The sequence below is a fragment of the Oncorhynchus nerka genome, linkage group LG13, assembly GCF_034236695.1.
Source record: "Oncorhynchus nerka isolate Pitt River linkage group LG13, Oner_Uvic_2.0, whole genome shotgun sequence".
Lineage (NCBI taxonomy): Eukaryota > Metazoa > Chordata > Actinopteri > Salmoniformes > Salmonidae > Oncorhynchus > Oncorhynchus nerka.
The window spans coordinates 19,106,617-19,134,324 of NC_088408.1; positions in this window are offsets into that span (position 1 = coordinate 19,106,617).

The window sequence follows — 27,708 nt, forward strand, 5'->3', positions numbered from 1 at the left end:
AATGATTCATCAGTGTCTCATGAAGAGGAAGTTTGATCTAAAATATTGTTATGATGTAGCTACCCATCCCTCTCCTGTTGATATGTGATGGATGACTACTCAAATCGCTTCCAAATTTCTATTGTGAACCATTCATCAAACTATTATAAAAAAATCTTCATATTTAAGTAATATAAGATAGAACTAGAATTACATCTATATCACTATCCTCCATTAATTAAAATGAACACAAATGACTAATATGACGATATGTCCGCATTTTCTTTATCAATAGGAGTTCTCAGCGCTTTGAAATGTCACAGTGTGACCTGTGACAACACACACACATTACAAGACACCAGACACAAAGGTCACAACTTGCAGTGTTGTTTACGTGCTGCTGTGCGTTTTGTTGCTAACCTTACATTGCTACCTGACAACTTTACGGTTTTTATTTTTTTATTTACCTTTTATATTTTTAGTTTTTCCCTCACTCAACTTTTTCACTCTGGATTCTTTATCTGGACGTGGTTCGCCAGGACCTCCAACAGCCGAAGCTAAGAAGTAACATTAACATGATGCCTTCTAAGTGCAGTCGCTGTACTCCTAATGTACAGGAGAACGATCGCCTTACGGCGAGGATAGCTGTGCTGCAAGTCCAGCTTCAGACGCAAGTGTTAGGCAAGTGTAATTTCAGTGTAGGAAAGGATGAAACAGCGTCTGTGCCACCAGTACGTACAGATAGTAGTATAAATCCCCTGGCACAGTCCCCGCAGCCGGACAACTTTCTCATGGCTTCTGGAAGGAAATGCTGTAGGAATACACAACCGGTGTCGCTCCTTCAGCCGACAGAAACTTTCAACCGTTTTTCCCCATTAAGCAGCGAGTCGGAGTCTGAGGCCGAGCCTTCTCTTGTCTCTACTCCTCCCGTTACGGGGTCTAAGAAGCCGAAGCCTCACAACATTAGCTCTGACAAATTGAAAACCCTAGTCATTGGCGACTACATTACCTGCAGTATTAGACTTAAAACGAATCATCCAGCGATCATACACTGTGTGCCAGGGGACAGGGCTACCGACGTTAAGGCTAATCTGAAGATGGTGCTGGCCAAAGCTAAAACTGGCGAGTGTAGAGTATAGAGATATTGTTATGCACGTCGGCACCAACAATGTTAGGATGAAACCAAGCGCAACATTGCTGCAGTGTGTAAATCAGCTAGAAAGATGTGTCGGCATCGAGTAATTGTCTCTGGCCCCCTCCCAGTTAGGGGGAGTGATGAGCTCTACAGCAGAGTCTCACAACTCAATCGCTGGTTGAAAACTGTTTTCTGCCCCTCCCAAAAGATAGAATTTGTAGATAATTGGCCCTCTTTCTGGGACTCACCCACAAACAGGACCAAGCCTGGCCTGCTGAGGAGTGACGGACTCCATCCTAGCTGGAGGGTTGCTCTCATCTTATCCATCAACATAGACAGGGCTCTAACTCCTCTAGCTCCACAATGAAATAGGGTGCAGGCCAGGCAGCAGGCTGTTAGCCAACCTGCCAGCTTAGTGGAGTCTGCCACTAGCACAGTCAGTGTAGTCAGCTCAGCTATCCCCATTGAGACGGTGTCTGTGCCTCGACCTAGGTTGGGCAAAACGTAACATGGCGGTGTTCGCCTTAGCAATCTCACTGGAATAAAGACCTCCTCCATTCATGCATTATTGAAAGAGATTGTGATATCTCAAAATAGGGCTACTTAATGTTAGATACCTCAGTTCCAAGGCAGTTATAGTCAATGAACTAATCATTGATCATAATCTTGATGTGATTGGTCTGACTGAAACATGGCTTAAGCCTGATGAATTTACTGTGTTAAATGAGGCCTCACCTCCTGGTTACACTAGTGACCATATCCCCCGGGGATCCCGCAAAGGCGGAGGTGTTGCTAACATTTACGTTAGCAAATTTCAATTTACAAAAAAAAATGCAGTTTTCGTCTTTTGAGCTTCTAGTCATGAAATCTACGCAGCCTACTCAATCACTTTTTATAGCTACTGTTTACAGGCATCCTGGGCCATATACAGCGTTTCTCACTGAGTTCCCTGAATTCCTATCGAACGTTGTAGTCATGGCAGATAATATTCAAATGTTTGGTGACTTTAATATTCACATGGAAAAGTCCCCAGACCCACTCCAAAAGGCGGCCATCATCGACTCAATGAGTTTTGTCCAACATGTCTCCGGACCTACTCACTGTCACAGGACCTAGTTTTGTCCCATGGAATAAATGTTGTGGATCTTAATGTTTTTCCTCATAATCCTGGACTATCGGACCACCATTTTATTAAATTTGCAATCGCAACAAATAATCTGCTCAGACCCCAACCAAGGAGCATCAAAAGTCGTGCTATAAAGTCGTGCTATTCTCAGACAACCCAAAGATTCCTTGATGCCCTTCCAGACTCCCTTTGCCTACCCAAGGACGTCAGAGGACAAAAATCAGTTAAACACCTAACTGAGGAACTCAATTTAACCTTGCGCAATACCCTAGATGCAGTCACACCCCTAAAAACTAAAAACATTTGTCATAAGAAACTAGCTCCCTGGTATACAGAAAATACCCGAGCTCTGAAGCAAGCTTCCAGGAAATTGGAACGGAAATGTCGCCACACCAAACTGGAAGTCTTCCGACTAGCTTGGAAAGACAGTACCGTGCAGTATCGGAGAGCCCTCACTGCTGCTCGATCATCCTATTTTTCCAACTTAATTGAGGAAAATAAGAACAATAGAACATTTATTTTTGATACTGTCGCAAAGCTAACTAAAAAAGCAGCATTCCCCAAGAGAGGATGGCTTTCACTTCAGCAGTGATAAATTCATGAACTTCTTTGAGGAAAAGATCATGATCATTAGAAAGCAAATTACGGACTTTAAATCTGCGTATTCTTCCAAAGCTCAGTTGTCCTGAGTCTGCACAACTCTGCCAGGACCCAGGATCAAGGGAGACACTCAAGTGTACTATATCTCTTGACACAATTATGAAAAGAATCATGGCCTCTAAACCTTCAAGCTGCATACTGGACCCTATTCCAACTAAACAACTGAAAGAGTTGCTTCCTGTGCTTGGCCCTCCTATGTTGAACATAATAAATGGCTCTCTATCAACCGGATGTGTACCAAACTCACTAAAAGTGGCAGTAATAAAGCCTCTCTTGAAAAAGCCAAACCTTGACCCAGAAAATATAAAAAACTATTGGCCTACATCGAATCTCCCATTCCTCTCAACAGTTTTAGAAAAAGCTGTTGCACGGCAACTCATTGCCTTCCTGAAGACAAACAATGTATACTAAATGCTTCAGCCTGGTTTTAGACCCCATCATAGCACTGAGACTGCACCTGTGAAGGTGGTAAATTACCTTTTAATGGCATCAGACCGAGGCTCTACATCTGTCCTCGTGCTCCTAGACCTTAGTGCTGCTTTTGATACCATCGATCACCACATTCCTTTGGGAGAAATTGGAAACCCAAATTGGTCTACACGGAAAGGTTCTGGTCTGGTTTAGATCTTATCTGTCAAAAAGATATCAGTTTGTCTCTGTGGATGGTTTGTCCTCAGACAAATCAGCTGTACATTTTCGGTGTTCCTCAAGGTTCCGTTTTAGGACCACTATTGTTTTCACTATATATTTTACCTCTTGGGGATGTCATTCAAAAACATAATGTTAACTTTCACTGCTATGCGGATGATACACAGCTGTACATTTCGATGAAACAAGGTGAAGCCCCAAAATTGCCCTCGCTGGAAGCCTGTATTTCAGGCATAAGGAAGTGGATGGCTGCAAATGTTCTACATTTACACTCAGACAAAACAGAGATGCTTGTTCTAGGTCCCAAGAAACAAAGATATTCTGTTGAATCTGACAATTAATCTTGATGGTTGTAAAGTCGTCGCAAATAAAACTGTGAAGGACCTCGGAGTTACTCTGGACCCTGATCTCTCTTTTGACAAACATATCAAGACTGTTTCAAGGACAGCTTTTTCCATCTACGTAACATTGCAAAAATCAAAAATGTTATGTCCAAAAATGATGCAGAAAAATGTATCCATGCTTTTGTCACTTCTAGGTTAGACTACTGCAATGCTCTACTTTCCGGCTACCAGGATAATGCACTAAATAATCTTCAGTTAGTGCTAAATACGGCTGCTGGAATCTTGACCAAAAACAAAAGATTTGATCATATTACTCCAGTGCTAGCCTTTCTACACTGGCTTCCTGTTAAGGCAAGGGCTGATTTCAAGGTTTTACTGCTAACCTACAAAGCATTACATGCTCCTACCTATATCTTTCTGATTTGGTCCTGCTGTACATACCTACACGTACGCTACGGTCACAAGATGCAGGCCTCCTAATCGTCCCTAGAATTTCTAGGCAAACAGCTGGAGGCAGGGCTTTCTCCCATAGAGCTCAATTTTTATGGAATGGTCTGCCTACCCATGTGAGAGACGCAGACTCTGTCTCAACCTTTGAGTCTTTATTGAAGACTCATCTCTTCAGTAGCTCCTATGATTGAGTGTAGTCTGGCCCAGGAGTGTGAAGGTGAACGGAAAGGCACTGGAGCAATGAACCGCCCTTGCTGTCTCTGCCTGGCCAGTTCCGCTCTCTCCGCTGGGATTCTCTGCCTCTAACCTTATTACAGAGACTGAGTCACTGGCTTACTGGTGCTCTTCCATGCCGTCCCTAGGAGGGGTGCGTCACTTGAGTGGGTTGAGTCACTGACGCGGTCTTCCTGTCTAGGTTGGCGCCCCCCCCTTGGGTTGTGCCGTGGCTGAGATCTTTGTGGGCTATACTCGGCCTTGTCTCAGGATGGTAAGTTGGTGGTTGAAGATATCCCTCTAGTGGTGTGGGGGCTGTGCTTTGGCAAAATGGGTGGGGTTATATCCTGCCTGTTTGGCCCTGTCTGGGGGTATCATCGGATGGGGCCACAGTGTCTCCTGACCCCTCCTGTCTCAGCCTCCAGTATTTATGCTGCAGTAGTTTGTGTCGGGGGGCTAGGGTCAGTTTGTTATATCTGGAGTATTTCTCCTGTCTTATCCAGTGTCCTGTGTGGATTTAAGTATGCTCTCTCTAATTCTCGCTTTCTCTCTTTCTTTCTTTCTCTCTCTCAGAGGATCTGAGCCCTAGGACCATGCCTCAGGACTACCTGGCATGATGAGTCCTTGCTGTCCCCAGTCCACCTGGCCATACTGCTGCTCCAGTTTCAACTGTTCTGCCTGCGGCTATGGAACCCTGACCTGTTCACCGGACGTGCTACCTGTCCCAGACCTGCTGTTTTCAACTCTCTAGAGACAGCAGGAGCGGAAGAGATACTCTCAATGATCGGCTATGAAAAGCCAACTGACATTTACTCCTGAGGTGCTGACCTGTTGCACCCTCGACAACTACTGTGATTATTATTATTTGACCATGCTGGTCATTCATGTACATTCAAACATATTGGCCATGTTCTGTTATAATCTCCACCCGGCACAGCCAGAAGAGGACTGGCCACCCCTCATTGCATGGTTCCTCTCTAGGTTTCTTCCTAGGTTTTGGCCTTTCTAGGGAGTTTTTCCTAGCCACCGTGCTTCTACACCTGCATTGCTTGCTGTTTGGGGTATTAGGCTGGGTTTCTGTACAGCACTTTTATATATTAGCTGATGTAAGAAGGGCTTTATAAATACATTTGATTTGATGATGAGGAGTTGTTAGGAGTTGAAGGGCATTCTATGCCACCAAAAGGAACATAAAATGCAACATACCAATTAGGATCTGGCTAAAAAGTCTTGAGTCAGTTATAGAACCCATTGCCCTTTATGGTTGTGAGGTCTGGGATTCGTTCACCTACCAAGAATTCACTAAATGGGACAAACACCAAATTGAGACTCTGCATGCAGAATTCTGCAAAAATATCCTGTATACAAAGTAGAACACCAGTAAATGCATGCAGAGCAGAATTAGGCCGATACCCGCTAATTATCAAAATCCAGAAAATAGCCGTTAAATTCTACAACCACCTAAAAGGAAGCGATTCCCAAACCTTCCATAACAAAGCCATCACCTACAGAGAGATGAACCTGGAGAAGAGTCCCCTAAGCAAGCTGGTCCTGTGGCTCTGTTCACAAACGCAAACAGACCCCACAGAGCCCCAGGACAGCAACACAATTAGACCCAACTAAATCATGAGAAAACAAAAAGATAATTACTTGACACATTGGAAAGAATTAACAACAAAAAAACAGAGAAAACTAGAATGCTATTTGGCCCTAAACAGAGAGTACACAGTGGCAGAATACCTGACCACTGTGACTGACCCAAACTTAAGGAAAGCTTTGACTATGTACAGACTCAGTGAGCATAGCCTTGCTATTGAGAAAGGCCGCTGTAAGCAGACCTGGCTTTCAAGAGAAGACATGCTATGTGCACACTGCCCACAAAATTAGATGGAAACTGAGCTGCACTTCCTAACCTCCTGCCCAATGTATGACCATATTAGAGACACATATTTCCCTCAGATTACACAGATTCACAAAGAATTCAAAAACAAACCCGAACCCGAAACTCCCATATCTACTGGGTGAAATACCACAGTGTGCCATCACAGCAGCAAGATTTGTGACCTGTTGCCACAAGAAAAGGTCAATCAGTGAAGAACAAACACCATTGGAAATACAACCCATATTTATGCTTATTTATTTTCCCTTTTGTACTTTAACCATTTGTACATCACTACAACACTGCATATATAAATAATATGACATCGGTAATGTCTTTATTCTTTTGGAACTTCTGTGAGTGTAATGTTTACTGTTAATTTTTATTGTTTATTTAACTTTTGTATATTATAACTACTTCACTTGCTTTGCCAATGTTAACATATGTTTCCCATGACAATAAAGCCCCTTGAATTGAATTGAGAAAGAGGTGGTAAGGAGAGAGAGAGAGAGAGAGAGAGAGAGAGAGAGAGAGAGAGAGAGAGAGGTGGTAAGGAGAGTGAGAGTGGTGTAGTAAGGAGAGAGAGAGAGAGAGAGAGAGAGAGAGAGAGAAAGAGAAGGTAGAGAGAGAGAGAGAGAGAGAGAGAGAGCGTGGTGGGAAGGAGAGAGAGAGAGGTGGGAAGGAGAGAGAGAGAGAGAGAGGTGGGAAGAAGAGAGAGAGAGGTAGAGGAGGGAGGGAGGGAGGGTGGGAGGGAGGGAGGGAGATAGAGAAGGGAAACCTGGCAGGTCAGGCAGGGAAATTGCAGTGGTAGGATTTATTGCTTCAAGTGTAATTGGGTTCAACCTGTCCTCAGAGAAAATCTGTGGAAGTCTTTCCCAGGTTCGCCTGTGACGTTGTCTTGAGAACAGGTTGTTCGTTCTGTGGTTCCTGGGTGCTTGCCTGGTTGCCACAGTGATGGGGAAACACAAAGGAAACATCCCACTCTATTATCTTAGCTTATAACATGGCATTGTTGAATACTCCTTTCTGATTGGCTTGAAGGGCATTCTAGAGCGTGCATTATTTCCCTATAACACACGGTACATTTGCACGGTAGAATACAATGGCTGCAGTTTATTTTTACAATTTGGGTCCTTGAAAATTGCTTTGTAAGTCCCATGTATTATAATTATAATTTTTTATGTACAATGTGTACTCATTAAAAACATGCAGAAATAGGCTACAGTAATGTAATTGCACCAATATTTACCAGTCACTCCCTGCGTAACTATACCAAGTTATACAGTGAGGTCCGAAATGATTGACACTCTTGATAAAGATTAGCAATAATGACTGTATAAAATAATTCATTCTAATACTGACCTATATTGTATCAAAAATAAATGGGAAATTATATCATTTTATACTAATACAATTGTTCAGTGAAAGACATTTTATTTAACAATAATTTTTTCTCAAAAAGGTAGGGGTCAAAATGATTGAAATAAAGTAGTCAAAAGTTTAGTATTTGGTTCCATATTCCTAGCACGCAATGACTACATCAAGCTTGTGGCTCTACAAACTCGATGGATCTATTTGCAGTTTGTTTTTGGTTGTGTTTCAGATTGATTTGTGCCCAATATAAATGAATAGTAAACAATGTATTGTGTCATTTTGGAATCACTTTTACTGTAAATAAGAATACAATCAAATCAAATCAAATGTATTTGTATAGCCCTTCGTACATCAACTGATATCTCAAAGTGCTTTACAGAAACCCAGCCTAAAACCCCAAACAGCAAGCAATGCAGGTGTTGAAGCACATTGGCTAGGAAAAAACTCCTAGAGAGGAACCAGGCTAGAGGGGTGGCCAGTCCTCTTCTGGCTGTGCAAAACAGAACATGGCCAAGATGTTCAAGAAACCTATGGTCAAATAATAGGTCTGGGACAGGAACCAGGTCAGGATTCCATGAGGCAGAACAGTGAAACTGGAGCAGCAGTGGCCTGGACTGGGGACAGCAAGGACTCATCATGCCAGCTGAGGCATGGTCCGGCTCAGGTCCTCCGGAGATTATAACATTCACACAGGAACATAAGGCTCCAGATATAATGTTCTGCAAAAAGACTGGAGGCTGAGACAGGAGGGTCAGGAGACAAATGACCAGCATGATTACCGTCAAATAATAATGATAGAGTTACAGTCTGGGATCATATTCCCAAGAGTTTAAGTTGGACTTGAGGTGTAACAGCATTCAGGATTATCTGTATGTGGTGAACAGGTCAGGATTCCATAGCCGCAGGCCTAGAGACTTTGAGGTTAGAAACTTGGAGCAGCAGCATGGCCAGGTGGGTTAGAGCTTGGGGAGAGTTTAGAAAGAGAGTTGGAGCGGTTAGAGGAGATACTTGGACATCGGTTAGAGGTTAGAGCGTTGGACTTTGCGGTTAGAGTTTAGAGCGTTGGACTTTGCGGTTAGAGGAGCATGGGTTAGAGTTTAGAGCGTTGGATTTTGCGGTTAGAGGTTAGAGCGTTGGACTCAGAGTTTAGCGTTAGACTTTGCGGTTAGAGTTAGAAAGTTACTTTGCGGTTAAGAGAAATTGGACTTTGAGAGTTTAGAGCGTTGGACTTTGAGAGTTTAGGATTCGTTGGATTTTGCGGTTAGAGTTGCAAGCGTTGGACTTTAGAGTTTAGAGCGTTGGACTTTGTTTATAGAGTTAGAGCGTTTAGGACTTTGCGGTTAGAGTTTAGATTGTTGGACTTTGCGGTTAGAGGTTAGAGCGTTGGACTTTGCGGTTAGGAGAGCGTTGGACCGGAGAGGTTAGAGCGTTGGACTTTGGTTAGAGTTTAGTTGGACTTTATGGTTAGAAAGTTTAGGCGTTGGATTTTAGAGAGGTTAGAGCGTTGGACTTTGCGGTTAGAGGTTAGAGCGTTGGACTTTGAGAGTTTAGAGCGTTGGACCCTTGAGCCGTTGGACCGGTTAGAGTTTAGAGCGTTGGATTTTGCGGTTAGAGGTTAGAGCGTTAGACTTTTAGGTTAGAGTTTAGAACTTGGACTGCGTTGGACTTTGCGGTTAGAGGTTAGAGGTTGGACTTTGCGGTTAGAGTTAGAGTTTAGAGCGTTGGACTTTGCGGTTAGAGTTAGAGCATTGAGAGAGGTTAGAGCATTGGACTTTGGTTAGAGTTTAGAGCGTTGGACTTTGGGTTAGAGTTTAGAGCGTTGGATTTTGCGGTTAGAGGTTAGATTGTTGGACTTTGCGGTTAGAGGTTAGTTGGACTTTGCAGTTAAAACTTTGCTTAGAGGTTAATTGGACTTTGGGTTAGAGTTAGAGGGTTGGACTTTGCGGTTAGAGGTTAGAGTTTAGAGCGTTGGACTTTTATGGTTAGAGGTTAGACATTGGACTTTGATTAATTGGACTTTGCTTAGAGTTTAGAGCGTTGGACTTTGCGGTTAGAGTTTAGTTGGATTTTGCGGTTAGATTAGATTGATTTGCGGTTAGTTTAGACTTTAGGTTAGAGGTTAGAGCGTTGGACTTTGCGGTTAGAGTTTAGAGTTGGACTTTGCGGTTAGAGGTTAGAGCGTTGGACTTTGCGGTTAGATTAGAGCGTTGGACTTTGCGGTTAGATTAGAGTTTAGGCCTTTTGCGGTTAGAGAGGTTAGAGCATTGGACTTTGCGGTTAGAGGTTAGAGCATTGGACTTTGCTTAGAGTTTAGAGCGTTGGACTAGAGTTTAGAGCGTTTTATGGATTTTGCAGAGGTTAGAGCGTTGGACTTTGCGGTTAGAGGTTAGAGTTTAGCGTTGGATTTTGCAGAGGTTAGAGCGTTGGATTTTGCGGTTAGAGGTTAGAGCATTTTGCGGTTAGAGTTTAGAGCGTTGGATTATCTGTAATAATGGTAGCATCCATGTTGGACTAATTGAGGTTAGAGTTTAGAGCTTTGACTTGGACTTTGCGGTTAGAAGTTTAGAGCGTTGGACTTTGCGGTTAGAGGTTAGAGCGTTGGACTATGTGGTTGAGTTAGAGCGTTGGACTTTATGGTTAGAGTTTAGAGCGTTGGACTTTGCGGTTAGAGGTTAGAGCGTTAGACTTGCGGTTAGAGTTTAGAGCGTTGGACTTTGCGGTTAGAGTTTAGAGCGTTGGATTTTGCGGTTAGAGTTTAGAGCGTTGGACTTTGCGGTTAGAGTTTAGAGCGTTGGATTTTGCGGTTAGAGGTTAGAGCGTTGGACTTTGCGGTTAGAGTTAGAGCGGTTTAGCGTTGGACTTTGCGTTAGAGGTTAGAGCTTGGACTTTGCGGTTAGAGTTTAGAGCGTTGGACTTTGGATTTTGCGGTTAGAGGTTAGAGCGTTGGACTTTGCGGTTAGAGGTTAGAGCGTTGGACTTTGCGGTTAGAGGTTAGGATTTGAGCGTTGGACTTTGCGGTTAGAGGTTAGAGCATTGGACTTTGCGGTTAGAGTTTAGAGCGTTGGACTTTGCGGTTAGAGGTTGGAGAGCGTTGGACTTTGCGGTTAGAGGTTAGAGCATTGGACTTTGCGGTTAGAGTTTAGAGCGTTGGACTTTGCGGTTAGAGTTTAGAGCGTTGGATTTTGCGGTTAGAGGTTAGAGCATTGGACTTTGCGGTTAGAGTTTAGAGCGTTGGACTTTGCGGTTAGAGGTTAGAGCGTTGGACTTTGCGGTTAGAGTTTAGATTGTTGGACTTTGCGGTTAGAGGTTAGAGCGTTGGACTTTGCGGTTAGAGGTTAGAGCGTTGGACTTTGCGGTTAGAGGTTAGAGTTAGAGCGTTGGACTTTACGGTTAGAGGTTTAGAGCATTGGACTTTGCGGTTAGAGTTTAGAGCGTTGGACTTTGCGGTTAGAGTTTAGAGCGTTGGATTTTGCGGTTAGAGGTTAGAGCGTTGGACTTTGCGGTTAGAGTTTAGAGCGTTGGACGTTAGACTTTGCGGTTAGAGTTTAGAGCGTTGGACTATGTGCACACTGCCCACAAAATTAGATGGAAACTGAGCTGCACTTCCTAACCTCCTGCCCAATGTATGACCATATTAGAGACACATATTTCCCTCAGATTACACAGATTCACAAAGAATTCAAAAACAAACCCGAACAGAAACTCCCATATCTACTGGGTGAAATACCACAGTGTGCCATCACAGCAGCAAGATTTGTGACCTGTTGCCACAAGAAAAGGTCAATCAGTGAAGAACAAACACCATTGGAAATACAACCCATATTTATGCTTATTTATTTTCCCTTTGTACTTTAACCATTTGTACATCACTACAACACTGCATATATAAATAATATGACATCGGTAATGTCTTTATTCTTTTGGAACTTCTGTGAGTGTAATGTTTACTGTTAATTTTTATTGTTTATTTAACTTTTGTATATTATAACTACTTCACTTGCTTTGCCAATGTTAACATATGTTTCCCATGACAATAAAGCCCCTTGAATTGAATTGAGAAAGAGGTGGTAAGGAGAGAGAGAGAGAGAGAGAGAGAGAGAGAGAGAGAGAGAGAGTGGTAAGGAGAGTGAGAGTGGTGTAGTAAGGAGAGAGAGAGAGAGAGAGAGAGAGAGAGAGAGAGAGAAAGGTAGAGAGAGAGAGAGAGAGGTAGAGAGAGAGAGCGTGGTGGGAAGGAGAGAGAGAGGTGGGAAGAGAGAGAGAGAGAGAGAGAGAGAGGTGGGAAGAAGAGAGAGAGAGAGAGGTAGAGGAGGGAGGGAGGGAGGGTGGGAGGGAGGGAGGGAGATAGAGAAGGGAAACCTGGCAGGTCAGGCAGGGAAATTGCAGTGGTAGGATTTATTGCTTCAAGTGTAATTGGGTTCAACCTGTCCTCAGAGAAAATCTGTGGAAGTCTTTCCCAGGTTCGCCTGTGACGTTGTCTTGAGAACAGGTTGTTCGTTCTGTGGTTCCTGGGTGCTTGCCTGGTTGCCACAGTGATGGGGAAACACAAAGGAAACATCCCCACTCTATTATCTTAGCTTATAACATGGCATTGTTGAATACTCCTTTCTGATTGGCTTGAAGGGCATTCTAGAGCGTGCATTATTTCCCTATAACACACGGTACATTTGCACGGTAGAATACAATGGCTGCAGTTTATTTTTACAATTTGGGTCCTTGAAAATTGCTTTGTAAGTCCCATGTATTATAATTATAATTTTTTATGTACAATGTGTACTCATTAAAAACATGCAGAAATAGGCTACAGTAATGTAATTGCACCAATATTTACCAGTCACTCCCTGCGTAACTATACCAAGTTATACAGTGAGGTCCGAAATGATTGACACTCTTGATAAAGATTAGCAATAATGACTGTATAAAATAATTCATTCTAATACTGACCTATATTGTATCAAAAATAAATGGGAAATTATATCATTTTATACTAATACAATTGTTCAGTGAAAGACATTTTATTTAACAATAATTTTTTCTCAAAAAGGTAGGGGTCAAAATGATTGAAATAAAGTAGTCAAAAGTTTAGTATTTGGTTCCATATTCCTAGCACGCAATGACTACATCAAGCTTGTGGCTCTACAAACTCGATGGATCTATTTGCAGTTTGTTTTTGGTTGTGTTTCAGATTGATTTGTGCCCAATATAAATGAATAGTAAACAATGTATTGTGTCATTTTGGAATCACTTTTACTGTAAATAAGAATACAATCAAATCAAATCAAATGTATTTGTATAGCCCTTCGTACATCAACTGATATCTCAAAGTGCTTTACAGAAACCCAGCCTAAAACCCCAAACAGCAAGCAATGCAGGTGTTGAAGCACATTGGCTAGGAAAAACTCCCTAGAAAGGCCAAAACCTAGGAAGAAACCTAGAGAGGAACCAGGCTATGAGGGGTGGCCAGTCCTCTTCTGGCTGTGCCGGTGGAGATTATAACAGAACATGGCCAAGATGTTCAAATGTTCATAAATGACCAGCATGGTCAAATAATAGGTCTGGGACAGGTAGCACGTCTGGTGAACAGGTCAGGATTCCATAGCCGCAGGCAGAACAGTTGAAACTGGAGCAGCAGCATGGCCAGGTGGACTGGGGACAGCAAGGACTCATCATGCCAGGTAGTCCTGAGGCATGGTCCTACGGCTCAGGTCCTCCGAGAGAGAGAAAAGAAAGAGAGAAGGAGAGAATTAGAGAGAGCATACTTACATTCACACAGGACACCGGATAAGACAGGAGAAGTACTCAGATATAACAAACTGACCCTAGCCCCGACACATAAACTACTGCAGCATAAAGACTGGAGGCTGAGACAGGAGGGGTCAGGAGACACTGTGGCAATGTTTCTTAAAACTTCTACATTAATGTGGATGCTTCCATGATTACCGATAATCCTTCATGAATTGTAAATAATGATGAGTGAGAAAGTTACAGAGAGTTACAGAGAAAGATCATATTCCCAAGACATGCTAACCTCTCACTATTACCAATAACAGGATTCATTCAGGATTATCTGTAATAATGGTAGCATCCATGCAAGGAATATGGGACCTAATACTCAATTTTGGACTACTTTGTTTATAAGAATCCTTAGGGGTGTCATTAGGGGTGTCTGGGGGCGGCAGGTAGCCTAGTGGTTAGAGTGTTGGACTTTGAGGTTAGAGTTTAGAGCGTTGGACTTTGCGGTTAGAGTTTAGAGCGTTGGATTTTGCGGTTAGAGGTTAGAGCGTTGGACTATGTGGTTAGAGGTTAGAGCGTTGGACTTTATGGTTAGAGTTTAGAGCGTTGGACTTTGCGGTTAGAGGTTAGAGCGTTGGACATTGCGGTTAGAGGTTAGAGCGTTGGACTTTGCGGTTAGAGTTTAGAGCGTTGGACTTTGCGGTTAGAGTTTAGAGCGTTGGACTTTGCGGTTAGAGTTTAGAGCGTTGGATTTTGCGGTTAGAGGTTAGAGCGTTGGACTTTGCGGTTAGAGTTTAGAGCGTTGGACTTTGCGGTTAGAGGTTAGAGCGTTGGACTTTGCGGTTAGAGGTTAGAGCATTGGACTTTGCGGTTAGAGTTTAGAGCGTTGGACTTTGCGGTTAGAGTTTAGAGCGTTGGATTTTGCGGTTAGAGGTTAGAGCGTTGGACTTTGCGGTTAGAGTTTAGAGCGTTGGACTTTGCGGTTAGAGGTTAGAGCGTTGGACTTTGCGGTTAGAGTTTAGATTGTTGGACTTTGCGGTTAGAGGTTAGAGCGTTGGACTTTGCGGTTAGAGGTTAGAGCGTTGGACCTTGCGGTTAGAGGTTAGAGCGTTGGACTTTACGGTTAGAGTTTAGAGCGTTGGACTTTGCGGTTAGAGTTTAGAGCGTTGGATTTTGCGGTTAGAGGTTAGAGCGTTGGACTTTGCGGTTAGAGGTTAGAGCGTTGACTTTGCGGTTAGAGTTTAGAGCGTTGGACTTTGCGGTTAGAGTTTAGAGCGTTGGATTTTGCGGTTAGAGGTTAGAGCGTTGGACTTTGCGGTTAGAGTTTAGAGCGTTGGATTTTGCGGTTAGAGGTTAGAGCGTTAGACTTTGCGGTTAGAGTTTAGAGCGTTGGACTTTGCGGTTAGAGGTTAGAGCGTTGGACTTTGCGGTTAGAGGTTAGAGGGTTGGACTTTGCGGTTAGAGGTTAGAGTTTAGAGCGTTGGACTTTGCGGTTAGAGGTTAGAGCATTGGACTTTGCGGTTAGAGGTTAGAGCATTGGACTTTGCGGTTAGAGTTTAGAGCGTTGGACTTTGCGGTTAGAGTTTAGAGCGTTGGATTTTGCGGTTAGAGGTTAGAGCGTTGGACTTTGCGGTTAGAGGTTAGAGCGTTGGACTTTGCAGTTAGAGGTTAGAGCGTTGGACTTTGCGGTTAGAGGTTAGAGCGTTGGACTTTGCGGTTAGAGGTTAGAGGGTTGGACTTTGCGGTTAGAGGTTAGAGTTTAGAGCGTTGGACTTTGCGGTTAGAGGTTAGAGCATTGGACTTTGCGGTCAGAGGTTAGAGCATTGGACTTTGCGGTTAGAGTTTAGAGCGTTGGACTTTGCGGTTAGAGGTTAGAGCGTTGGATTTTGCGGTTAGAGGTTAGAGCGTTGGATTTTGCGGTTAGAGTTTAGAGCTTTGGATTTTGCGGTTAGAGGTTAGAGCGTTGGACTTTGCGGTTAGAGGTTAGAGCGTTGGACTTTGCGGTTAGAGTTTAGAGCGTTGGACTTTGCGGTTAGAGCGTTGGACTTTGCGGTTAGAGTGTTGGACTTTGCGGTTAGAGTTTAGAGCGTTGGACTTTGCGGTTAGAGGTTAGAGCGTTGGACTTTGCGGTTAGAGTTTAGAGTGTTGGACTTTGCAGTTAGAGGTTAGAGCGTTGGACTTTGCAGTTAGAGTTTAGAGCGTTGGATTTTGCGGTTAGAGGTTAGAGCGTTGGACTTTGCGGTTAGAGGTTAGAGCATTGGACTTTGCGGTTAGAGGTTAAAGCGTTGGACTTTATGGTTAGAGTTTAGAGCGTTGGACTTTTTTTTAAATTTTATTTTTTATTTCACCTTTAGTTAACCAGGTAGGCTAGTTGAGAACAAGTTCTCATTTGCAACTGCGACCTGGCCAAGATAAAGCATAGCAGTGTGAACAGACAACACAGAGTTACACATGGAGTAAACAATTAACAAGTCAATAACACAGTAGAAAAAAATGGGCAGTCTATATACAATGTGTGCAAAAGGCATGAGGAGGTAGGCGAATAATACATTTTGCAGATTAACACTGGAGTGATAAATGATCAGATGGTCATGTACAGGTAGAGATATTGGTGTGCAAATGAGCAGAAAAGTAAATAAATAAAAAACAGTATAAAAACAGTATGGGAATGAGGTAGGTGAAAATGGGTGGGCTATTTACCAATAGACTATGTACAGCTGCAGCGATCGGTTAGCTGCTCGGATAGCTGATGTTTGAAGTTGGTGAGGAGATAAAAGTCTCCAACTTCAGCGATTTTGCAGTTCGTTCCAGTCACAGGCAGCAGAGTACTGGAACGAAAGGCGGCCAAATGAGGTGTTGGCTTTAGGGATGATCAGTGAGATACACCTGCTGGAGCGCGTGCTACGGATGGGTGTTGCCATCGTGACCAGTGAACTGAGATAAGGCGGAGCTTTACCTAGCATGGACTTGTAGATGACCTGGAGCCAGTGGGTCTGGCGACGAATATGTAGCGAGGGCCAGCCGACTAGAGCATACAAGTCGCAGTGGTGGGTGGTATAAGGTGCTTTGGTGACAAAACGGATGGCACTGTGATAGACTGCATCCAGTTTGCTGAGTAGAGTGTTGGAAGCCATTTTGTAGATGACATCGCCGAAGTCGAGGATCGGTAGGATAGTCAGTTTTACTAGGGTAAGCTTGGCGGCGTGAGTGAAGGAGGCTTTGTTGCGGAATAGAAAGCCGACTCTTGATTTGATTTTCGATTGGAGATGTTTCATGTGAGTCTGGAAGGAGAGTTTGCAGTCTAGCCAGACACCTAGGTACTTATAGATGTCCCCATATTCAAGGTCGGAACCATCCAGGGTGGTGATGCTAGTCGGGCATGCGGGTGCAGGCAGCGATCGGTTGAAAAGCATGCATTTGGTTTTACTCACGTTTAAGAGCAGTTGGAGGCCACGGAAGGAGTGCTGTATGGCATTGAAGCTCGTTTGGAGGTTAGATAGCACAGTGTCCAATGACGGGCCGAAAGTATATAGAATGGTGTCGTCTGCGTAGAGGTGGATCAGGGAATCGCCCGCAGCAAGAGCAACATCATTGATATATACAGAGAAAAGAGTCGGCCCGAGAATTGAACCCTGTGGCACCCCATAGAGACTGCCAGAGGACCGGACAGCATGCCCTCCGATTTGACACACTGAACTCTGTCTGCAAAGTAATTGGTGAACCAGGCAAGGCAGTCATCCGAAAAACCGAGGCTATTGAGTCTGCCGATAAGAATATGGTGATTGACAGAGTCGAAAGCCTTGGCGAGGTCGATGAAGACGGCTGCACAGTACTGTATTTTATCGATGGCGGTTAGTTGGACTTTGCAGTTAGAGGTTAGAGCGTTGGACTTTGCGGTTAGAGTTTAGAGCTTTGGACTTTGCGGTTAGAGGTTAGAGCGTTGGACTTTGCGGTTAGAGGTTAGAGCGTTGGACTTTGCGGTTAGAGGTTAGAGCGTTGGACTTTGCGGTTAGAGTTTAGAGCGTTGGACTTTATGGTTAGAGTTTAGAGCGTTGGACTTTGCGGTTAGAGGTTAGAGCATTGGACATTGCGGTTAGAGTTTAGAGCGTTGGACTTTGCGGTTAGAGTTTAGAGCGTTGGACTTTGCGGTTAGAGTTTAGAGCGTTGAATTTTGCGGTTAGAGGTTAGAGCGTTGGACTTTGCGGTTAGAGTTTAGAGCGTTGGATTTTGCGGTTAGAGGTTAGAGCGTTGGACTATGCGGTTAGAGGTTAGAGCGTTGGACTTTATGGTTAGAGTTTAGAGCGTTGGACTTTGCGGTTAGAGGTTAGAGCGTTGGACATTGCGGTTAGAGGTTAGAGCGTTGGACTTTGCGGTTAGAGTTTAGAGCGTTGGACTTTGCGGTTAGAGTTTAGAGCGTTGGATTTTGCGGTTAGAGATTAGAGCATTGGATTTTGCGGTTAGAGGTTAGAGCGTTGGACTTTGCGGTTAGAGGTTAGAGCGTTGGACTTTGCGGTTAGAGTTTAGAGCGTTGGACTTTGCGGTTAGAGGTTAGAGCGTTGGACTTTGCGGTTAGAGGTTAGAGCATTGGACTTTGCGGTTAGAGTTTAGAGCGTTGGACTTTGCGGTTAGAGTTTAGAGCGTTGGATTTTGCGGTTAGAGGTTAGAGCATTGGACTTTGCGGTTAGAGTTTAGAGCGTTGGACTTTGCGGTTAGAGGTTAGAGCGTTGGACTTTGCGGTTAGAGTTTAGATTGTTGGACTTTGCGGTTAGAGGTTAGAGCGTTGGACTTTGCGGTTAGAGGTTAGAGCGTTGGACTTTGCGGTTAGAGGTTAGAGCGTTGGACTTTACGGTTAGAGTTTAGAGCGTTGGACTTTGCGGTTAGAGTTTAGAGCGTTGGATTTTGCGGTTAGAGGTTAGAGCGTTGGACTTTGCGGTTAGAGGTTAGAGCGTTGGACTTTGCGGTTAGAGTTTAGAGCGTTGGACTTTGCGGTTAGAGTTTAGAGCGTTGGATTTTGCGGTTAGAGGTTAGAGCGTTGGACTTTGCGGTTAGAGTTTAGAGCGTTGGATTTTGCGGTTAGAGGTTAGAGCGTTAGACTTTGCGGTTAGAGTTTAGAGCGTTGGACTTTGCGGTTAGAGGTTAGAGCGTTGGACTTTGCGGTTAGAGTTTAGAGCGTTGGACTTTGCGGTTAGAGGTTAGAGCGTTGGACTTTGCGGTTAGAGGTTAGAGCGTTGGACTTTGCGGTTAGAGGTTAGAGTTTCGAGCGTTGGACTTTGCGGTTAGAGGTTAGAGCATTGGACTTTGCGGTTAGAGGTTAGAGCATTGGACTTTGCGGTTAGAGTTTAGAGCGTTGGACTTTGCGGTTAGAGTTTAGAGCGTTGGATTTTGCGGTTAGAGGTTAGAGCGTTGGACTTTGCGGTTAGAGGTTAGAGCGTTGGATTTTGCGGTTAGAGGTTAGAGCGTTGGATTTTGCGGTTAGAGTTTAGAGCGTTGATTTTGCGGTTAGAGGTTAGAGCGTTGGACTTTGCGGTTAGAGGTTAGAGCGTTGGACTTTGCGGTTAGAGTTTAGAGCGTTGGACTTTGCGGTTAGAGCGTTGGACTTTGCGGTTAGAGCGTTGGACTTTACGGTTAGAGTTTAGAGCGTTGGACTTTGCGGTTAGAGTTTAGAGCGTTGGACTTTGCGGTTAGAGTTTAGAGCGTTGGATTTTGCGGTTAGAGGTTAGAGCGTTGGACTTTGCGGTTAGAGTTTAGAGCGTTGGATTTTGCGGTTAGAGGTTAGAGCGTTAGACTTTGCGGTTAGAGTTTAGAGCGTTGGACTTTGCGGTTAGAGGTTAGAGCGTTGGACTTTGCGGTTAGAGTTTAGAGCGTTGGACTTTGCGGTTAGAGGTTAGAGCGTTGGACTTTGCGGTTAGAGGTTAGAGCGTTGGACTTTGCGGTTAGAGGTTAGAGTTTCGAGCGTTGGACTTTGCGGTTAGAGGTTAGAGCATTGGACTTTGCGGTTAGAGTTTAGAGCGTTGGACTTTGCGGTTAGAGGTTAGAGCGTTGGACTTTGCGGTTAGAGGTTAGAGCATTGGACTTTGCGGTTAGAGTTTAGAGCGTTGGACTTTGCGGTTAGAGTTTAGAGCGTTGGATTTTGCGGTTAGAGGTTAGAGCATTGGACTTTGCGGTTAGAGTTTAGAGCGTTGGACTTTGCGGTTAGAGGTTAGAGCGTTGGACTTTGCGGTTAGAGTTTAGATTGTTGGACTTTGCGGTTAGAGGTTAGAGCGTTGGACTTTGCGGTTAGAGGTTAGAGCGTTGGACTTTGCGGTTAGAGGTTAGAGCGTTGGACTTTACGGTTAGAGTTTAGAGCGTTGGACTTTGCGGTTAGAGTTTAGAGCGTTGGACTTTGCGGTTAGAGTTTAGAGCGTTGGATTTTGCGGTTAGAGGTTAGAGCGTTGGACTTTGCGGTTAGAGTTTAGAGCGTTGGATTTTGCGGTTAGAGGTTAGAGCGTTAGACTTTGCGGTTAGAGTTTAGAGCGTTGGACTATGTGCACACTGCCCACAAAATTAGATGGAAACTGAGCTGCACTTCCTAACCTCCTGCCCAATGTATGACCATATTAGAGACACATATTTCCCTCAGATTACACAGATTCACAAAGAATTCAAAAACAAACCCGAACCCGAAACTCCCATATCTACTGGGTGAAATACCACAGTGTGCCATCACAGCAGCAAGATTTGTGACCTGTTGCCACAAGAAAAGGTCAATCAGTGAAGAACAAACACCATTGGAAATACAACCCATATTTATGCTTATTTATTTTCCCTTTTGTACTTTAACCATTTGTACATCACTACAACACTGCATATATAAATAATATGACATCGGTAATGTCTTTATTCTTTTGGAACTTCTGTGAGTGTAATGTTTACTGTTAATTTTTATTGTTTATTTAACTTTTGTATATTATAACTACTTCACTTGCTTTGCCAATGTTAACATATGTTTCCCATGACAATAAAGCCCCTTGAATTGAATTGAGAAAGAGGTGGTAAGGAGAGAGAGAGAGAGAGAGAGAGAGAGAGAGAGAGAGAGAGAGGTGGTAAGGAGAGTGAGAGTGGTGTAGTAAGGAGAGAGAGAGAGAGAGAGAGAGAGAGAGAGAGAGAGAGAAAGGTAGAGAGAGAGAGAGAGAGAGGTAGAGAGAGAGAGCGTGGTGGGAAGGAGAGAGAGAGAGGTGGGAAGGAGAGAGAGAGAGAGAGAGAGAGAGAGGTGGGAAGAAGAGAGAGAGAGAGAGGTAGAGGAGGGAGGGAGGGAGGGTGGGAGGGAGGGAGGGAGATAGAGAAGGGGAAACCTGGCAGGTCAGGCAGGGAAATTGCAGTGGTAGGATTTATTGCTTCAAGTGTAATTGGGTTCAACCTGTCCTCAGAGAAAATCTGTGGAAGTCTTTCCCAGGTTCGCCTGTGACGTTGTCTTGAGAACAGGTTGTTCGTTCTGTGGTTCCTGGGTGCTTGCCTGGTTGCCACAGTGATGGGGAAACACAAAGGAAACATCCCCACTCTATTATCTTAGCTTATAACATGGCATTGTTGAATACTCCTTTCTGATTGGCTTGAAGGGCATTCTAGAGCGTGCATTATTTCCCTATAACACACGGTACATTTGCACGGTAGAATACAATGGCTGCAGTTTATTTTTACAATTTGGGTCCTTGAAAATTGCTTTGTAAGTCCCATGTATTATAATTATAATTTTTATGTACAATGTGTACTCATTAAAAACATGCAGAAATAGGCTACAGTAATGTAATTGCACCAATATTTACCAGTCACTCCCTGCGTAACTATACCAAGTTATACAGTGAGGTCCGAAATGATTGACACTCTTGATAAAGATTAGCAATAATGACTGTATAAAATAATTCATTCTAATACTGACCTATATTGTATCAAAAATAAATGGGAAATTATATCATTTTATACTAATACAATTGTTCAGTGAAAGACATTTTATTTAACAATAATTTTTCTCAAAAAGGTAGGGGTCAAAATGATTGAAATAAAGTAGTCAAAAGTTTAGTATTTGGTTCCATATTCCTAGCACGCAATGACTACATCAAGCTTGTGGCTCTACAAACTCGATGGATCTATTTGCAGTTTGTTTTTGGTTGTGTTTCAGATTGATTTGTGCCCAATATAAATGAATAGTAAACAATGTATTGTGTCATTTTGGAATCACTTTTACTGTAAATAAGAATACAATCAAATCAAATCAAATGTATTTGTATAGCCCTTCGTACATCAACTGATATCTCAAAGTGCTTTACAGAAACCCAGCCTAAAACCCCAAACAGCAAGCAATGCAGGTGTTGAAGCACATTGGCTAGGAAAAACTCCCTAGAAAGGCCAAAACCTAGGAAGAAACCTAGAGAGGAACCAGGCTATGAGGGGTGGCCAGTCCTCTTCTGGCTGTGCCGGGTGGAGATTATAACAGAACATGGCCAAGATGTTCAAATGTTCATAAATGACCAGCATGGTCAAATAATAGGTCTGGGACAGGTAGCACGTCTGGTGAACAGGTCAGGATTCCATAGCCGCAGGCAGAACAGTTGAAACTGGAGCAGCAGCATGGCCAGGTGGACTGGGGACAGCAAGGACTCATCATGCCAGGTAGTCCTGAGGCATGGTCCTACGGCTCAGGTCCTCCGAGAGAGAGAAAGAAAGAGAGAAGGAGAGAATTAGAGAGAGCATACTTACATTCACACAGGACACCGGATAAGACAGGAGAAGTACTCCAGATATAACAAACTGACCCTAGCCCCCCGACACATAAACTACTGCAGCATAAAGACTGGAGGCTGAGACAGGAGGGGTCAGGAGACACTGTGGCAATGTTTCTTAAAACTTCTACATTAATGTGGATGCTTCCATGATTACCGATAATCCTTCATGAATTGTAAATAATGATGAGTGAGAAAGTTACAGAGAGTTACAGAGAAAGATCATATTCCCAAGACATGCTAACCTCTCACTATTACCAATAACAGGATTCATTCAGGATTATCTGTAATAATGGTAGCATCCATGCAAGGAATATGGGACCTAATACTCAATTTTGGACTACTTTGTTTATAAGAATCCTTAGGGGTGTCATTAGGGGTGTCTGGGGCGGCAGGTAGCCTAGTGGTTAGAGTGTTGGACTTTGAGGTTAGAGTTTAGAGCGTTGGACTTTGCGGTTAGAGTTTAGAGCGTTGGATTTTGCGGTTAGAGGTTAGAGCGTTGGACTATGTGGTTAGAGGTTAGAGCGTTGGACTTTATGGTTAGAGTTTAGAGCGTTGGACTTTGCGGTTAGAGGTTAGAGCGTTGGACATTGCGGTTAGAGGTTAGAGCGTTGGACTTTGCGGTTAGAGTTTAGAGCGTTGGACTTTGCGGTTAGAGTTTAGAGCGTTGGACTTTGCGGTTAGAGTTTAGAGCGTTGGATTTTGCGGTTAGAGGTTAGAGCGTTGGACTTTGCGGTTAGAGTTTAGAGCGTTGGACTTTGCGGTTAGAGGTTAGAGCGTTGGACTTTGCGGTTAGAGGTTAGAGCATTGGACTTTGCGGTTAGAGTTTAGAGCGTTGGACTTTGCGGTTAGAGTTTAGAGCGTTGGATTTTGCGGTTAGAGGTTAGAGCGTTGGACTTTGCGGTTAGAGTTTAGAGCGTTGGACTTTGCGGTTAGAGGTTAGAGCGTTGGACTTTGCGGTTAGAGTTTAGATTGTTGGACTTTGCGGTTAGAGGTTAGAGCGTTGGACTTTGCGGTTAGAGGTTAGAGCGTTGGACCTTGCGGTTAGAGGTTAGAGCGTTGGACTTTACGGTTAGAGTTTAGAGCGTTGGACTTTGCGGTTAGAGTTTAGAGCGTTGGATTTTGCGGTTAGAGGTTAGAGCGTTGGACTTTGCGGTTAGAGGTTAGAGCGTTGGACTTTGCGGTTAGAGTTTAGAGCGTTGGACTTTGCGGTTAGAGTTTAGAGCGTTGGATTTTGCGGTTAGAGGTTAGAGCGTTGGACTTTGCGGTTAGAGTTTAGAGCGTTGGATTTTGCGGTTAGAGGTTAGAGCGTTAGACTTTGCGGTTAGAGTTTAGAGCGTTGGACTTTGCGGTTAGAGGTTAGAGCGTTGGACTTTGCGGTTAGAGGTTAGAGGGTTGGACTTTGCGGTTAGAGGTTAGAGTTTAGAGCGTTGGACTTTGCGGTTAGAGGTTAGAGCATTGGACTTTGCGGTTAGAGGTTAGAGCATTGGACTTTGCGGTTAGAGTTTAGAGCGTTGGACTTTGCGGTTAGAGTTTAGAGCGTTGGATTTTGCGGTTAGAGGTTAGAGCGTTGGACTTTGCGGTTAGAGGTTAGAGCGTTGGACTTTGCAGTTAGAGGTTAGAGCGTTGGACTTTGCGGTTAGAGGTTAGAGCGTTGGACTTTGCGGTTAGAGGTTAGAGGGTTGGACTTTGCGGTTAGAGGTTAGAGTTTAGAGCGTTGGACTTTGCGGTTAGAGGTTAGAGCATTGGACTTTGCGGTCAGAGGTTAGAGCATTGGACTTTGCGGTTAGAGTTTAGAGCGTTGGACTTTGCGGTTAGAGGTTAGAGCGTTGGATTTTGCGGTTAGAGGTTAGAGCGTTGGATTTTGCGGTTAGAGTTTAGAGCTTTGGATTTTGCGGTTAGAGGTTAGAGCGTTGGACTTTGCGGTTAGAGGTTAGAGCGTTGGACTTTGCGGTTAGAGTTTAGAGCGTTGGACTTTGCGGTTAGAGCGTTGGACTTTGCGGTTAGAGTGTTGGACTTTGCGGTTAGAGTTTAGAGCGTTGGACTTTGCGGTTAGAGGTTAGAGCGTTGGACTTTGCGGTTAGAGTTTAGAGTGTTGGACTTTGCAGTTAGAGGTTAGAGCGTTGGACTTTGCAGTTAGAGTTTAGAGCGTTGGATTTTGCGGTTAGAGGTTAGAGCGTTGGACTTTGCGGTTAGAGGTTAGAGCATTGGACTTTGCGGTTAGAGGTTAAAGCGTTGGACTTTATGGTTAGAGTTTAGAGCGTTGGACTTTTTTAAATTTTATTTTTATTTCACCTTTAGTTAACCAGGTAGGCTAGTTGAGAACAAGTTCTCATTTGCAACTGCGACCTGGCCAAGATAAAGCATAGCAGTGTGAACAGACAACACAGAGTTACACATGGAGTAAACAATTAACAAGTCAATAACACAGTAGAAAAAAAATGGGCAGTCTATATACAATGTGTGCAAAAGGCATGAGGAGGTAGGCGAATAATACATTTTGCAGATTAACACTGGAGTGATAAATGATCAGATGGTCATGTACAGGTAGAGATATTGGTGTGCAAATGAGCAGAAAAGTAAATAAATAAAAAACAGTATAAAAACAGTATGGGAATGAGGTAGGTGAAAATGGGTGGGCTATTTACCAATAGACTATGTACAGCTGCAGCGATCGGTTAGCTGCTCGGATAGCTGATGTTTGAAGTTGGTGAGGGAGATAAAAGTCTCCAACTTCAGCGATTTTTGCAGTTCGTTCCAGTCACAGGCAGCAGAGTACTGGAACGAAAGGCGGCCAAATGAGGTGTTGGCTTTAGGGATGATCAGTGAGATACACCTGCTGGAGCGCGTGCTACGGATGGGTGTTGCCATCGTGACCAGTGAACTGAGATAAGGCGGAGCTTTACCTAGCATGGACTTGTAGATGACCTGGAGCCAGTGGGTCTGGCGACGAATATGTAGCGAGGGCCAGCCGACTAGAGCATACAAGTCGCAGTGGTGGGTGGTATAAGGTGCTTTGGTGACAAAACGGATGGCACTGTGATAGACTGCATCCAGTTTGCTGAGTAGAGTGTTGGAAGCCATTTTGTAGATGACATCGCCGAAGTCGAGGATCGGTAGGATAGTCAGTTTTACTAGGGTAAGCTTGGCGGCGTGAGTGAAGGAGGCTTTGTTGCGGAATAGAAAGCCGACTCTTGATTTGATTTTCGATTGGAGATGTTTCATGTGAGTCTGGAAGGAGAGTTTGCAGTCTAGCCAGACACCTAGGTACTTATAGATGTCCCCATATTCAAGGTCGGAACCATCCAGGGTGGTGATGCTAGTCGGGCATGCGGGTGCAGGCAGCGATCGGTTGAAAAGCATGCATTTGGTTTTACTCACGTTTAAGAGCAGTTGGAGGCCACGGAAGGAGTGCTGTATGGCATTGAAGCTCGTTTGGAGGTTAGATAGCACAGTGTCCAATGACGGGCCGAAAGTATATAGAATGGTGTCGTCTGCGTAGAGGTGGATCAGGGAATCGCCCGCAGCAAGAGCAACATCATTGATATATACAGAGAAAAGAGTCGGCCCGAGAATTGAACCCTGTGGCACCCCCATAGAGACTGCCAGAGGACCGGACAGCATGCCCTCCGATTTGACACACTGAACTCTGTCTGCAAAGTAATTGGTGAACCAGGCAAGGCAGTCATCCGAAAAACCGAGGCTATTGAGTCTGCCGATAAGAATATGGTGATTGACAGAGTCGAAAGCCTTGGCGAGGTCGATGAAGACGGCTGCACAGTACTGTATTTTATCGATGGCGGTTAGTTGGACTTTGCAGTTAGAGGTTAGAGCGTTGGACTTTGCGGTTAGAGTTTAGAGCTTTGGACTTTGCGGTTAGAGGTTAGAGCGTTGGACTTTGCGGTTAGAGGTTAGAGCGTTGGACTTTGCGGTTAGAGGTTAGAGCGTTGGACTTTGCGGTTAGAGTTTAGAGCGTTGGACTTTATGGTTAGAGTTTAGAGCGTTGGACTTTGCGGTTAGAGGTTAGAGCATTGGACATTGCGGTTAGAGTTTAGAGCGTTGGACTTTGCGGTTAGAGTTTAGAGCGTTGGACTTTGCGGTTAGAGTTTAGAGCGTTGGATTTTGCGGTTAGAGGTTAGAGCGTTGGACTTTGCGGTTAGAGTTTAGAGCGTTGGATTTTGCGGTTAGAGGTTAGAGCGTTGGACTATGCGGTTAGAGGTTAGAGCGTTGGACTTTATGGTTAGAGTTTAGAGCGTTGGACTTTGCGGTTAGAGGTTAGAGCGTTGGACATTGCGGTTAGAGGTTAGAGCGTTGGACTTTGCGGTTAGAGTTTAGAGCGTTGGACTTTGCGGTTAGAGTTTAGAGCGTTGGATTTTGCGGTTAGAGATTAGAGCATTGGATTTTGCGGTTAGAGGTTAGAGCGTTGGACTTTGCGGTTAGAGGTTAGAGCGTTGGACTTTGCGGTTAGAGTTTAGAGCGTTGGACTTTGCGGTTAGAGGTTAGAGCGTTGGACTTTGCGGTTAGAGGTTAGAGCATTGGACTTTGCGGTTAGAGTTTAGAGCGTTGGACTTTGCGGTTAGAGTTTAGAGCGTTGGATTTTGCGGTTAGAGGTTAGAGCATTGGACTTTGCGGTTAGAGTTTAGAGCGTTGGACTTTGCGGTTAGAGGTTAGAGCGTTGGACTTTGCGGTTAGAGTTTAGATTGTTGGACTTTGCGGTTAGAGGTTAGAGCGTTGGACTTTGCGGTTAGAGGTTAGAGCGTTGGACTTTGCGGTTAGAGGTTAGAGCGTTGGACTTTACGGTTAGAGTTTAGAGCGTTGGACTTTGCGGTTAGAGTTTAGAGCGTTGGATTTTGCGGTTAGAGGTTAGAGCGTTGGACTTTGCGGTTAGAGGTTAGAGCGTTGGACTTTGCGGTTAGAGTTTAGAGCGTTGGACTTTGCGGTTAGAGTTTAGAGCGTTGGATTTTGCGGTTAGAGGTTAGAGCGTTGGACTTTGCGGTTAGAGTTTAGAGCGTTGGATTTTGCGGTTAGAGGTTAGAGCGTTAGACTTTGCGGTTAGAGTTTAGAGCGTTGGACTTTGCGGTTAGAGGTTAGAGCGTTGGACTTTGCGGTTAGAGTTTAGAGCGTTGGACTTTGCGGTTAGAGGTTAGAGCGTTGGACTTTGCGGTTAGAGGTTAGAGCGTTGGACTTTGCGGTTAGAGGTTAGAGTTTCGAGCGTTGGACTTTGCGGTTAGAGGTTAGAGCATTGGACTTTGCGGTTAGAGGTTAGAGCATTGGACTTTGCGGTTAGAGTTTAGAGCGTTGGACTTTGCGGTTAGAGTTTAGAGCGTTGGATTTTGCGGTTAGAGGTTAGAGCGTTGGACTTTGCGGTTAGAGGTTAGAGCGTTGATTTTGCGGTTAGAGGTTAGAGCGTTGGA